Source organism: Triticum urartu, chromosome 6A, assembly GCF_056163025.1.
Source record: "Triticum urartu cultivar PI428250 chromosome 6A, HENAU_Tu73, whole genome shotgun sequence".
Lineage (NCBI taxonomy): Eukaryota > Viridiplantae > Streptophyta > Magnoliopsida > Poales > Poaceae > Triticum > Triticum urartu.
In genome coordinates, this window is record NC_141878.1 from 504,142,905 (window position 1) to 504,157,895 (window position 14,991).

Consider the following 14,991-nt stretch of genomic DNA (forward strand, 5'->3'; position numbering starts at 1 on the left):
TTGAAGATCCAAAACATCCTGATATGGTGTACAAGTTAAACAAAGCACTGTATGGCCTCAAACAAGCTCCTCGCGCTTGGTATGATATGATCAAAGACTTCCTGAAGAGCAAAGGCTTCAAACCTGGATCCCTCGATCCTACACTCTTCACGAAGACATATGATGGTGAACTGTTTGTGTGCCAAATATATGTGGATGACATTATTTTCGGCTGCACCAACCAGAAGTATAGTGATGAGTTTGGATACATGATGCAAGAGCAATATCAGATGTCCATGATGGGTGAGCTGAAGTTCTTCCTTGGTCTTCAAATTCGTCAGCGGAGGAATGGCATCTTCATATCTCAAGAGAAATACCTCAAAGATTGTCTAAAGAAGTTTGGAATGCAAGATTGCAAAGGTTACACGACGCCAATGCCAGCCAAACACCATCTGGGTCCCGGCGACAATGGTAAAGAGTTCGATCAACACGTATACCGCTCCATGATTGGTTCTTTACTTTACCTATGTGCATCTAGGCCAGGTATTATGCTTAGTGTTTGCATGTGTGCTCGATTCCAAGCGGCACCAAAGGAAACGCATCACTTAGCTGTGAAGCGAATTCTTCGATATTTGGCTCACACCCCAACACTAGGATTATGGTATCCAAAGGGCTCAGAATTTGATCTGGTTGGATTTTCGGATGCTGATTATGCTGGTGACAAGGTGGATCGCAAGTCTACATCAGGCACATGTCACTTTCTGGGTCGATCACTTGTCTGTTGGTCTTCAAAGAAGCAGAACTGTGTATCACTCTCAACTGCTGAATCTGAATACATTGCTGCTGGATCTTGCTGCGCTCAGCTTCTATGGATGAAGCAAACTCTCAAGGACTATGGCATCAATTTTACACAAGTACCTCTCTTCTGCGACAATGAAAGCGCCATCAAGATTGCCAACAACCCAGTCCAGCGCTCGAAGACAAAGCACATTGAAATTCTTCATCACTTTATCAGAGATCATGTCATGAAGAAAGATATTGATATCATTCACGTCAACACTAAAGAGCAATTGGCAGATATCTTCACAAAGCCCTTGGATGAGAAAAGGTTTTGCAAGTTACGGTGTGAGCTAAATATCTTGGAATCCTCAAATGTCCTGTGATCAGGCACACATCCTAACACTTATGCATGTTGATGACTTAGATGTGCAACACACGAAGTAAAGTATATCTTCAATCCATGAAGACTTACATTCTGAGTGTGAATACATTAACATGGAATTTGACTTCGGAGCGCCACGATAATTGTCCGTCGTGTTTGGGTCTAATACTTCCTATACGGTGGGTAACGCCACCACCAAATTTGTCTGTTTGAAGTGTTTCACTCATGGCATTACATTTGATATGTCTTCACATTTGGTTTGTCTTCAATTTCAATTTATCTTCATGATTATCTTCACTATGTTGATTTGATTGCTTTCTGATATATATATATACTAGTGTTCTGTCCTCTACAACATTCACTTATAGCTATGTTTTCCTAGTTGACTCTTTTGAACTAAGTGAATGTGATCGGACCCTAATCTCTCTATGCTTCCTATCTCAAACTCTATCTGTCCAAATCATATGCATTCTATTGAAACTGTTGAATGTCTTTCTGCGTCCTTGTCAGCAGAAGATACAGAGACAAACATTAAGTCTGTTTTAAATGATTCATCCTTATTGCCTGAAATCCGGAGAAGCCGGAACGACCATCCGACAAACCTGGCGGGCATGGGAACGTGGGACAACTCTGAGTATGTTGCATGCTTGCCACGTGCCCCTCAGATGTGAACCGCCAGGGGCACCTGTGTAATTGCGCTGTGCCGCACACTTCCTTATAAATACATGTCCCCTGCGGTAAAGAAAACCTTCTTCCACCTCTCCACCTCGTTAAAACCCTAGCGCCCCCGCTAGCTCTCGACGACGCCGGCGACGAAGCGCTTAGCTGCCGCGACTTCTCTAACGCCGGCCGCGGACATCGTCCTCTCCACCGCCGCCGTAGGTGTCCTCCGTCGCCAAGTTAGGGCACGGTGGATTGAACTACTCAGTCTCCTACTCTTCCCATCTAGTAGTTCTTCGTGTGGTAAATACAACTCTATTTTTACCGTCTTTTTATCTTCAAAGATTCATCCTGTGTACCAAAATAGGTTTCTGCCTATACAATGTTAGATCTATCCTGTCTGCATCTCATACTGCCTAGTATATTCACTTAAGCTTCATATCTAGTTAGATTCCTCACTTGTACTTATTCACGGATTCATACAAATCTGGAACCAACTCTCAACATATAAGTGAATGTCTTCGCATCATGAGGTCAATGTCTTCAATCTTCAAACTGATTTATCTTCAAAATCTTCTGAGAATGCATATGACCTCTTCCCCTTCCCTCGCATCTCTAATGCTGTCACAGGTACATGTCCGTGGGAGAATCCCTTGGTTCTCATAGTCTGCATTCGTTTGCAGAATTCTTACAGCGTCACATTAACTCTCCCGAAGCCAGTTCCTGTCTGTCCAGCAAGCGAAAGCCTCTGAAGCCTTTGAACGTGTTGAAGCCATTCAGTTTGAAATTCATGGTTGCAGAAAAATCAGTAAGGAAGGGTGGCAGACAACGTCGTGGGGGAACATCAAGAGATTTTCCTGATGACCTCTCAAAGCTTTACAAGACAGATCCTGAAGAGGATTACAATCAGCGCAAGACCTGAATCCAATGGATTCGATGATATTGGGATGAACAATGGTTCAAATACAAGTTCGTGACCCAGGAATATGCAGAGAAAAATGCCATCAAGCGACCATGGGGAGATATTTTATACAGAAATCTTCCACCCAGGTCCAGAGCTGATGCCATTGCGCAAGGCTTCTATCCCTGCATGGTCCGTGGGCCACAACCAGCTGATGCCGACCCATCATCTTTACCCTGGTGTCGCGAAGACAATCTGTTCAAACGCAATTATTAGTTTGCAAAAGCCTCAGCCAAGAAGAACAAAGATTCTTTGGGATTAGACTTCAACCCTGGTCCCTCTGCTCCCCGTGCTGACGGCTCACGTGATGCAGAACCCAATGTCATTGGTCCCTTCTACAACCTTGATGGTCTCATCGCTCACATCACAGTCCAAGGTGCCAAAGTGGATCACTCTGACGATGATGCTGACACCGATGAAGCCCCAGCTCCTACTCCAAAGCCGCAGAAGCCAAAGAAGGCTAAGGCTTCAAGGTCAGCTGCTCCTCCAAAAGCTTCACGTGCGAAGCCACTGGCCACTGCACCTCCTGAAGACAGTGTGCAGTCTGAAGATCTATCACGCATCTCCAAGAAGACGGAGAAGAAGAAGAAAATTGTCAAGAATACTGATCAGACACTGACTCCTGCTGCCATTCTGCGTGAAGAGCACATTGATCTATCTAGTGATGAAGATCTTGCAGATGATGCCCTTGAGCAACTGATCAAGAGCAAGGAAGAAGCAGAGATCTTCAATGATTTGCCTCTCTTTGATGTGGCAATCATCCATAACTTCATTGATGAGTGGTTTGACATCCCAAATCTCAGCTTTGAAGATCTACAACTTCCCATTGGCCTCAGCGTCTCCTTCAATGGCGCCATTGCTTCTGAGCTAGCTCTTGCTCAGCGCATCGTTGAACTGAAGCACAAGATCAACTATGAGAAAGCTCAGTTCAAGAAGCATGTGGCCAAGCTCAGCGTGCAAGATGTCAAAAACTTCAAGATCATGCTGCACGAGCTCAAGGAAGCCTTTCTCAAGAAGCGGGAAGAAGCCAAAGGATCCCGTGAGCGCATGAAGAGCCTGGCTGACAAGTGTGTGCAAGCCTACAATGAAGCTGAGAAGCGCAAGGCTCTTGGTCGTCCTGGCATTGACCCCAGAATGGCTGCAAAGAAGAAGAAGCCATCAACTGACAAATCTGCACCTTCAAGGCGGGAAGAGCCACGCATAGTCTTCCCAAGCAGCATGACTGGCTCGAAGCCAAAGGTCAAGTCAACCGCTTCAGATCTGAAGAAGACAAGGGCTGCTGAGGCTGAAGCCAGAAAAAGGAAAAATCCCGATGCTTCTAATGCAGCTCCCTCCAAGAAGAAGCGCAGAACCAAAAAGGATAGGGCTGCTCCCACAGAGCCCTTAGTTGTTGAACCAATCTCCATGGTTCGCCCTACATCTGAACACCGAGAACGACGATTGATTGTTCATGAGCCTGCTTCCACAGAGGCTCATGAAGCTGAAGACATTCCAGCAGTTGACCCCACCACTGCTGAAGACATTGGTCATCATGACAATGTTGAAGATGATGTAGTTCTTCCTTAGATCGAACACAACCTGGTATCATCGCCTGTTCTCACGAACAGCGAACTCATCAGCATTGGTCGTCCTCTGACACCAATTGCTCAGGATGCATCATGGGCTGATCACCCATAACAGCAAGAGACCCCAAGTACTCCCCAACAACAAGCTACCCCATCTGTGCAAGAAGAAGATGATGACTTCGAGGCCCAGCCAACTCCATCTCCAAAGGCGTCGCCAGCATTGCGCAGGCTTCGCAAAGGACCAAGGCCTCAAGTCCCTCTCTCGAGCGTTCTAGAAGGAGAAGAGCACCACCAATCCGTTGCACGTCAAGTGTTTCCAGATGCCACTCCCACTGTGAATGTCTTCGAGTCTGAAGCTAAAGCAGCTAAAGACAATCCGGCTGCATCAGCCGATGACCAACAAGAAGAAGAACATGTTCCTACTCCCCCCATTACTCAAGAAGCTGTTCCTGAAACGAACGTGCCAGTGCCAGACCCTCCAGCTCATCAAGTGGAGGTTGAAAATATTGAGGCTGCCACCACCAACACTGATAAAGCCAATGACGTAGTCATGGCTGAAGCAAATGTGGAGCCTGCACCAACCAGTGTGCCAGAAGTGAATGAAGCCAATGATGCGTCTGCACTTGAAGCCTCTGTTGTGCAGCCTGACGCCACTGTTGATGCCACTGCTCCTGTTCCGCCACCAAGGCCACACACTATCGAGCAAGCATTCAACTATGGCCAGCTTATCACTATCAAATGGTCTGTTCTGACTCCTCCGCCTGGTGCTAGTCCTCAGTTTGATTACCACGTTGAGCATAGGCCTCGAGTTCAGAAGCCAAAGCCAAGGTTGCCCAGGTTTCCAGGTACTGCATCAGCACCCGGATCTTTTAATATCAATGGATTCAAGGCACACAACACTTTCTTTGGCAGAGCCAAGAACCCCTACTCAAGGGCAAGAATTTCTTCTGATCGGTTCTGGAGTTATCAGCAGCGAAGTTATTACTCATGCATTCTGTACAATCAAGGTCGCATTTTCCCACATATGCGTCTTGATACTGAAGCCATAACTGGTCTGCCCTGTTTGGAGAAGCTCTAGACTGCTTCAGAGAGTCTGGCTTGCTGCATTTTGTCACAGATAAGGAGCACTAGAATGAAGAATTACTGCTCCAATTCTATGCCACTCTGCATATTCGTGGCTACTACAGGGATACAAAGACATGGGTTCTCGAGTGGATGACAGGCAATGTTCATCATGAAGCCAAAGCCTTTGATGTCATTGAGCTTACTGGCCTGCCCACTCCAGGTGAACTTTATGAACCTGGTTGTCAGCTTCACAATGATGCTATGGAGAGCATCTTCCACAAGCCTGAGCCCAATATGAGTCAGATGCTCAGCATGATGAAGCCTTTGCCTCCAGATGCTGAATATCCTAAGGAGTTCTTTGTTGAAGACCTTGAGTATCTGCCACGTACTATCTATCACATCATAAGGCGAACTCTCTGGCCCATCAAAGGACATTCTCCTAATGCAAAGCTGGAAGGCGCAATGAAGACTTTGGTCTTACATATTCTTCATGGCAAACTCTTCAATGCACAAGATTTCTTTATCCGCCAACTTGCTGCATCAGGGTCTGACATATTTGGCCTGAAGTTCTATGCTCCCTGGATCATGCGTCTGATCAAGCTCCACTCTGCCTTCAACTATCAACCCTCTACACGCAATCATATCATCTTTTTGCCAGAAGTTGATTTGTCTGTTGAAGCCATATACCCCGAGCCTGCAAAGGAGCCCCTTTGTCTTCAGAATGCTGACCATCAAAGCTTCACCCAAAACATTGAAGGAATTCAAGTTGTTGCTCGAGTCTATCCATTGGCTGGGATTACTCGCTTGCCTCACCGTGCGCAAACTGAAGCTACTGAGAGCACAATTTCCCAAAGGCCTAAGAAGCGCTCCCGTGTTCTCAATGACTGAGAGCTTCTAGTTGCCCTTCATTAGAAACAAGATAAGCATCATGACTGGCTGAAGCGCCAAATGCAAAGCCTCTTGGTGGACGTCAATCGCATTCGCAATCTTGCCACCAAGAATGCTTTTGTCACTCACGAGACCTGTCGGCGATCATGGAAGAGTTTGACACTGCTCAGTGCTGAAGCAGATCTTCAAGACGATGGTTTCACTGAAAGATTCAAGTTTGACTCCACTCCTCCACGGAATGTTGTCCTACGTCGAACTCCATCTCTTGAAGACTCTGACTATTCTTCCTCCACTGCAAGTGTGAATGCCAAAGTGATCGATGATGAAGATGATGCTACTTCACCGCCCCCTACATCTGCACGCATCGACACTGCACCAAGCTCGTCTGCACCGCCAAACAACAACGACAACCCTGCTTCACCTACTCCTCATGGGGACGAGTAGACGCTCTATGTCTTCAAACCTTTTTGGTCATTACTGACAAAAGGGGGAGAAGCATATGAGTTTGATAGTCTTCAAGCGGGTTCATATGGGCGGTTGCTTTATATTTTGCCTAGTGTTTACAACTCTCGTTTTTGATACATTTGGTTATTTGAGTTGTAACACTTAAACTCGATGGTCGTCTGCTACTTATTTGCTATTCTGTGATGCGATGATAAATTCCGCATGTGCGATGATAACTTCCGCACTTAGGTCATTTTGCAGACGTCCATTTTTCATTATGCATGTCATTATCTTCGTCATATCTTATCATGCATGATGAATTGTCGTCATAAGTTGAAGAGGATCTCCACAAATACAACCTGCCATGTGCATTTGCATTCCAGAAGCAAATTACTTATATGCACATCTTCAGGGGGAGCCTTTGTAACTTATGAAGACAATACCCTGTCCTTTACAATTTCACATACTTTATCCCCGTTTGAAAACTTCAACCAGTTTGTCATCAATCACCAAAAAGGGGGGAGATTGTAAGTGCATCTAGTGCCACCCCTAGTTGGTTTTGGAGTATTGACGACAAATTTGGTTGAGGGACTAATGTGTTTGTGAGAATTGCAGGATAACACAGGTAGTGTCCCTCATTGATTCGGTTTACCTACCGGAGATGACCCCTAAAAATGTATGAAGACATTGACGACAATGGTGGTATGTGAAGATATTCATATTGAAGACTATGACATGAGAAGACATTCAGTGAAGACTATGGAGCGCGAAGACTTAGTTGTTTCGTTGTTTCCTTTTCTTCTTTGTTGAGTCATAGGAACCACCGTACTGTTAAGTGGGGTCCAAGTGAACAAAGTCAGAGTGACTGAAGTGATGCCCAACCCAAATCCTATGTCTTCGAGCGAAGACAATGAGAGCAAATCTTATCCAGAGCTGGATAAGTCAGCTTTGCTTGTAGCCCAAGTAAAGTTGCCATGTGTGTTTGAAATCTGACCGTTGGAACACATGTCAGTTCCTTAGTGACCCAGGGTCATTTCGGACATATCAGGTCGGGTTGCCTAGTGGCTATAAATAGCCCACCCCCTACACCATAAATTGGTGGCTGCTCAGAGTTAGTGCACGGCTTTTGTCGTTTGAGAGCAACCCACCTCGAAGCCTTTGAGAGAGAGAAATCCTTGCGAGGACAAAGCCCAAACACCCAGAGCCAAAGAGTGTTAGGCATCACTGAAGTCTTTCTGTCTGTGTGACCTGAAGACTTATTACACTTGAGGACTGTGAATCCTCCAGCCGGTTAGGCGTCGCGTTCTGAGCATCCAAGAGCCATTGTGGATCGCCGGTGAATGAAGTCTGTGAAGGTTTGGAAGTCTACCTTGAAGACTTACCAGAGTGATTGGGCGAGGACTGTGTATCCTTAGCTCAAGGGGAATAAGGTGAAGACGCGGTCTTCTGAGTTGAATCTCAGCCTCCCTAACCAGACGTACAGTTGTCACAGCAACTGGAACTGGTCCAACAAATCATGTGTCTTCAACAAGTGACTGGTTCTATCCTCTTCCTCTCTTTACTTAGAGTTTGTCTTCGTGAAGTCATTGCCTGTTTGTCATACCTGTTTGACTTCATTGCTTGACTACTATTGTTTTTTGGCTTCATACCATCTTCCATCCTGATCCTTACTACCTAGCTGCTATTAGTCTTCATACGTTCACGCTATTGCTTACTTGACCATGGCTTGCTTAGTGTAGTTTATCTTCCGCTGCATATCAATTGGTTCATTTCTACTGTTTGACTTCGAAACTTCCATGTTTTGAAGACTTTCATAAAAATTGCCTATTCACCCCCCCCCCCTCTAGTCGATAACTAGCACTTTCAGAAGAATTCATAAAAATCGCCTATTCACCCCCCTCTAGTCGACTTAACACACTTTCAGGCATCTTGTATATTTCGTCTATGTTCTTGTATGTCATGAAGGAGGCTTCAAAGTACTGAAATCTGCACTAGAAACACCGTTCTGGTTCCCATCGCACGCGCCTTCATCTCCATGTGTGTTTCTACTCCAGTGTTCATCCCTCTTGTCCACGATAGGCCCTTCATTAGTAATCAACACAAATGTATCCAATTTAGACAGCATCATATTCTCATGAACATTAGAATTGTTACCAAGAAACAAAAGTACCTGGTAATTCAATTGGCGTGCGCGAGATCTAGTGATTGGTCCAGTATCTGCAGCAGGGGCTATGGGTGTAACAATGGTATTGATGTCCTCATCAGCAGCCGTGCACCTCCACCCTTGCCCTCCGTCGCTCCCAACTTCTCCCACCTCTCCTCCGGTACGCGCTTGGCGAAGCCCTGCCGGAATTCCGTTACTGCCACCACCACCATACCGCCGTGCTGGTTTCGATCTCATCTACATCCTCTCCCTCTCTTGTTGTGTCTAGAAGGAGAGGACACCATTGAGCTGAATGTGTGCTAATCTCGGAGGTGCCAATCGTTCAGCGCTAGATCGGATTGGATCGTGAAGAGTATGACTACATCAACCGCGTTACGACGCTAACGCTTTCGGTCTACATGGGTATGTAGACACACTCCCTTCTTGTTGCCTTGCATCTCCTAGATTAGATCTTGGGTGTTCGCAGGATTTTTTTATTTCCATGCTTCGTTCCCCATCATTATCACCGTTTGCGATCTCTTCATTTTTTGAGATCAGTCAATAGCTAATGGTTTTATTTCTTCATTTCTTCTTTTGGATCAGCGAGTGAGCTAATATGGCTATTTTGCTCTTTATATATTTGAGCAACTAGATGCTTTAAAGGATTTGAACAAAATTCATTATGCGAACCTGAACCCTGCTGCCATTTCTCCACCTTCATGTAGTGGGCTTGACTGGATCATATGGTTTTCTCGCCAAAAATTCCCTACGCCACCAACTACTACCCCGCTCTTCACTTTGTAGCTCGATTTCATACACAACCATCTTCTATGCGGCATTGGTAAAACACTGTTCTTTTATTTAGTTCTACTGTGCTCGAAGAAAAATGACTCTCTGGTGAAATTGCTTATGTATTTGATCTGTAAGGGCATGCTTCTTGCATTGTGTGTTGGTGTTGTGGTGTTACAGTAACCAATGGTGGCTCTAATCAACTTGTAAAGCTTTCTTTTCTTTCATTGAATTATGCTTTCCTGTGATGACATATTAGTGTTATCATCTACTACATCAATTTATTTTAGGGCATTCGTTCTTGAAAAGTTATAAGAGTACATGTAGAGAATCTGTAGTTCACTAGCTTAGCTTGAAATAGTAGTGAAAGGGATTCTAGGAGGCCATCAAGGTTTATTCGAAGGAAATCTTAGCTCATCTGTTCAAGTTCATTGCTATTCATGTAGAAAGAGCACTCTTGTGGCTACATCTCAAAAAAAAATAAAGTTGGCCTTGGAGAAAGTAATCTTTATTAGATCAAGATTTTTTGTTCTTTTGTATATTAGATGTTTTTTGTGTTATAGAGAAAGTAATTTTTAATGTTCTCACAAGTTAGGGATAAGCCAATGATCTTGGGCATATGGTTGACTTAAATCCCAAGAGCAGAGTTTGCGAATTTTTTTGTTTCAATTCGAATCAAGTGTTTTCAAATAATTAGTATGTTGTTATGAAGGAGTAGTATATTGAACCGTAATTAGCATCATTAGATAATTCTCATTAGTACTTACCAATTAACATTTCTATGTTACACTCATCCTGCTGCTTATTTATATATGTGATGATTCCACATGACTCTTTTGTCTCTCTATTCTTATCATACTTTCGATTTCACATTCTTAGTTGTTTACTATTTCCAAACTTTCTGGAGAATGGCATCTACTAATTACTAAGCGATATTGTATATAATGTGCTGTTTAGTATGGCGTCAGAACAATAAACTTTCTGTCATGAACTATTTTCTTTATTATATTTATCTACTTGCTCACTTAACAATGCATTGACGTCTAGTTTCTTTCCCAGTTATGTCCATTCGTCGCTGATCTTGGGACTATTTTGTGCATTGTAAACTCTATACAAGTTTGGCAATGTCCATTTTTGTCATTTAAGAGTTATATTTTGCTTTGTTCCTGCAGTAACCATTTGGGACTCGGATACAAAGTATTTGGCCTTGGCGGTTGAATTTATAGGGACATGCCATCTTACTTGCCATTATGCATCCTAAACTAGTGAAAGTATGGACCCTAGGCATTGTTTCCAAGCGTTGCAATATTGCAATACTGCTTGTGCTCACTTTTACTGCTTGTTATCTTACTATTTTTATTATTTCATATTACAAAAACCTATATCTACTATCCATACTACACTTGTATCATCATCTCTTCGGCGAACTAGTGCACTTATACAATTTATCATTTTGGGTGTATTGGAGACACAAGAGATTTCTTATATTTGATTGCAGGGTTGTTTTAAAGTGACCATCTTCATCCTATACCTTCCATTGATTGATAAACCTTAGGTCATCCACTTGAGAAAAATTTGCTACCATCCTACAAAACTTGCGCTTGAAGGCCCAAAAGAGTCTAAAAGAATAAAGTTGTGTAGTAGACATCAAGCGACAACAGTCATAATCATGCATTGTGAATAATTAACCTTGAACATGAGTATGAGTATGATATAGATACTCTGAACATAAATATCATAAAGGTTGCATTGGTTTTGAATCAATTAAATACGTGAACATGTGCCAAGTCAAGCCACTTGAATTCTTCAGAGGAGGATACCATCCTCTCATACTACATCATGATCATTTTAATGCATGTTGATACAGAAGATAAATCATTATCCATTCCTAGCTACTCAAGCATGGCATGAACAACTATAATCTCTAATTGTCATCAAAAACATGTTTACCCATAATATGTTGAATCATGACTATTGGGCTAAACATATTTACAAAAACTAAAACAATAAGAGTTCATACTAGCTTTCCTTTACCGCAATCACTTCATCAAATCATCGTCATTGTTGTCTTTCACTTGCACGATAGAATAATGTGAAGATAATAATAGTGCAAGTGTGCCGTGGACTAAGTTGAAATCTGCAAACACTTTATTAAAAGGAGAAGATAAAGAAATATTACCCTTCGTTAGATCAACAACAAAGCATATAAGAGCCAATTGACAATCTTTACAAAGTCTTCTCCTCACGACAACCAAAATAAAGAAAATAAAATAAAAAACACACTGAAATATATTTTTAAGTTTTTATTTTTTCTGAAGTTTGGAGTTTTTTGTTTTTTGTTTTTCTCCTAACTTGGCCTATGGCCATTTCTGACCAGAATAGTAGTCGTAATGATAACTAGGGGTGGCATTCTGTGCTCCTTCCTCAACAAGGCGAGCAGCCTCCACTGCCGTGTTGTGCTCCCGGGCCTCGTCCTCATAGACAAAATGCCTTTGTTTGTTCTAAAAATCAAAGAGAGCAGGCGCGGGCAAAATAACAGGGTCATCATGCTATTTATTAAATGTCAGGTTATATTTATATTCATGTGTCCCATACTGGATAAAATTGTGACATTGCATTGCCTCAAAGTCTAAGTTTCTATGGAGAAGTACAAGATCACTGGGTCTAATGGAAACTCCAAATCTTGTGGCTACGTGAGAGGCGTAAATTCCTCCATATAATTCACCATCATCTGTGTTTCGGCTTAACCGACATGCAATGATGGCCCAAAAGTTAAAGTCTCTACTGCCATTTACAGCAACATGAAGAATACTCAAATCAGGAGCGCAAAGTGCACTACAATCATGCTTGCCAACTAAACACCTCCCACTGAATATTGCCAGGTAACGAATAACGGGAACTGAATGCTTCCAATCCTAGCTTGTGTCACACTCCTATCCTCGACATTGCAAAGACTACTAAGAAATGCATCATAGTCAGATTTCCACGGTTCAGCGAGCGAACCCCAATACGGAATTTTGTATGCATCACAAAATTCTTCTAGAGACATACTATAGAATTTCTCATAGAGATGAAAAAGGACTCTAGAAGTGCAGACCAATACTTAAATTTCTGCGTGAATGAATCTGTAAGGTGGTACTGCTGAGTGCACTTATTTGTGGGAAGGCGGTCATCTCGGCATTCTCAATATATTGATCAAATTCTTATTTGATGACAACACATATCATGAAAGTGTCGCACGACCACTAGCACAATTTCACCTCGGTAACCCATACCGAACTTGCCCGTGGCTCATGGTATGCCTGCCGTGCCAAGCTTTGGCTCGAGGAGCTCCCCTGAACATGTTCATTTTCCTGAAAATTTTCTGAAATTTTTGGACCACGAAAAGAGGTTAATAAAACTTGACAAATTTGATAGCAACAACTCGTACAAGTGTCTAGAAACTATATCAAGCATTCAAACTACTTAGAACCAAATGAATTCAACATGCAAGCTCATTTTTCATGCACTATTTATTATTCGGCAAAAGAGGTAATGTGGGCTAAATCACCGCAAGGTACACTCAAGTTGAATATAGATGCATCGTTTGGTTATGAAGGGAATACTGCCTCCATTGGTGAGATTTTGAGAGATGGTGTTGGCGACTTTATCGTAGCTGAAATCTACTATATGGGGACAACAACAAATGCATACACAGCGAAAACTTTGACGGTGAAGAAGGGGCTGCAACTTACAAAATCCTTGAGTATTCATAAACTAATTGTTCATTCTAATTGTGCAGAACCGGTCAAGGAGCGGTTAACTCAGTAGCGGCCCTATTCTAAATGATTGTTTTGGGATTTGTAATAATTTTTGGTCATGTTATTATTGAGCATTGCGCGCACGAGTCGGATCGCTTGGCTCATGAGCTACCTAGCAGGGTTAGAGTTGGTCCTCTTGTCGTGTGGACCGATAATTCTCCCTCATTTATTCATAGCCTTATTTTGGACGATGCATCGTTATTTGAGTTGAAATAAAGCAAGCCATGACAACACCTATTTTTAAAGTGATATTCATCCTGTCATAGACTTTTCAAAATACTGCCATTTTTTTTCCGTTCGAGTGAACATTTTTACCAAATTTTCTTTGAGTACCAATCTGGAAGCAAACAAACGCGTGTTCATGCCTGGGCTGGGCACTACCCCATGGAACACAGGCCAGGGGCAGATGCTGAAGCGGCGGGCTGGCATTGGTAGAGAGTAGAGACCAGAGGAAATCGTCGGTCATCAGGATTGCAGAAAGATGACCTTCTCCTTGGTCTAGAACTAGAACTAGAAGCCACATCTAAAAGGGCGAGCCATCCATCCATCCGCCCCGCCCCTCCAAACTCCAATCCAATTCCTAGCGCGGCTGTTGGACTCGGCTGTGGCCTGTAAAAGCTGCGCTGCTCTCTTGTCAGAGGAAGAGGGGGCGCCATGTAAAGATGGGTGGGAGGAGTAGACCGCAGGGGCAGTATTGTCATAGTACACAACACACATTAATGAAGGTATGTACTCTGTACTTAGGAGTGTAGTATGTTGCGGGGAGAGGCACGATTTAGTTGGCTACCAGGGTGGCGTTGCCATCAAGTTTGTGCGACTTGCTATAGGTGCCCGTGCTCTCCAGTAGTACGTCTCAGACGAGTGTTTGTTCATGGACTCTGTACGATCACGAACATGAATGAACGAACTGCTCCGTATTAGATTAGCGTGACCAAAACGCATACCGGGCGCAAATCGACAAATAAAAAAGCCGCGTACCGGGCGCGGAAGGCCTCCAATCCAATCTACTCCGGGGGCATGCACAGCACACTGAAGCGTAGGAAAAAGAAAAAAAGGAAACACAAGTGCACGACGGGTGACGGTCCCTCCCAGTGAGTTAACGCCCCTGGGCATGAAGTAATTTACCGGGATACCCCCGTCACGAAACAACACCGCCTCCCTCGCCCTTCTGTCCTGCCTGCACCCTCCCACGCTTTTAGCAGAGCCCCTCCCCCCTCCCATTTCCCCCTCCTCCGCGCACCACCAAAGGGAGGGACGGCGAGGCTGGCTTAACCCCCTCTTCTACCCCGCTGCCGGCCCTAGGTTTAGGATTCTTCTAGCGTCTCCTGCCGATCGTCCATGGCGGGCGAGGCGGACGGGTCAGGGTGAGGCTCTCTCTGCTGCCCGTGTAAACCAGCACCACGGCCACGGGTTTGATTTCTGCCTGCACGCTGCAGGGACGGGGATGGCGAGGGGCGATAGACGGCGCAGGAGTCGCCAATCCGTCACACCCGGCGGCGGCGGCGGCCATGTAAGCTCGTATTGCATTGTCTACG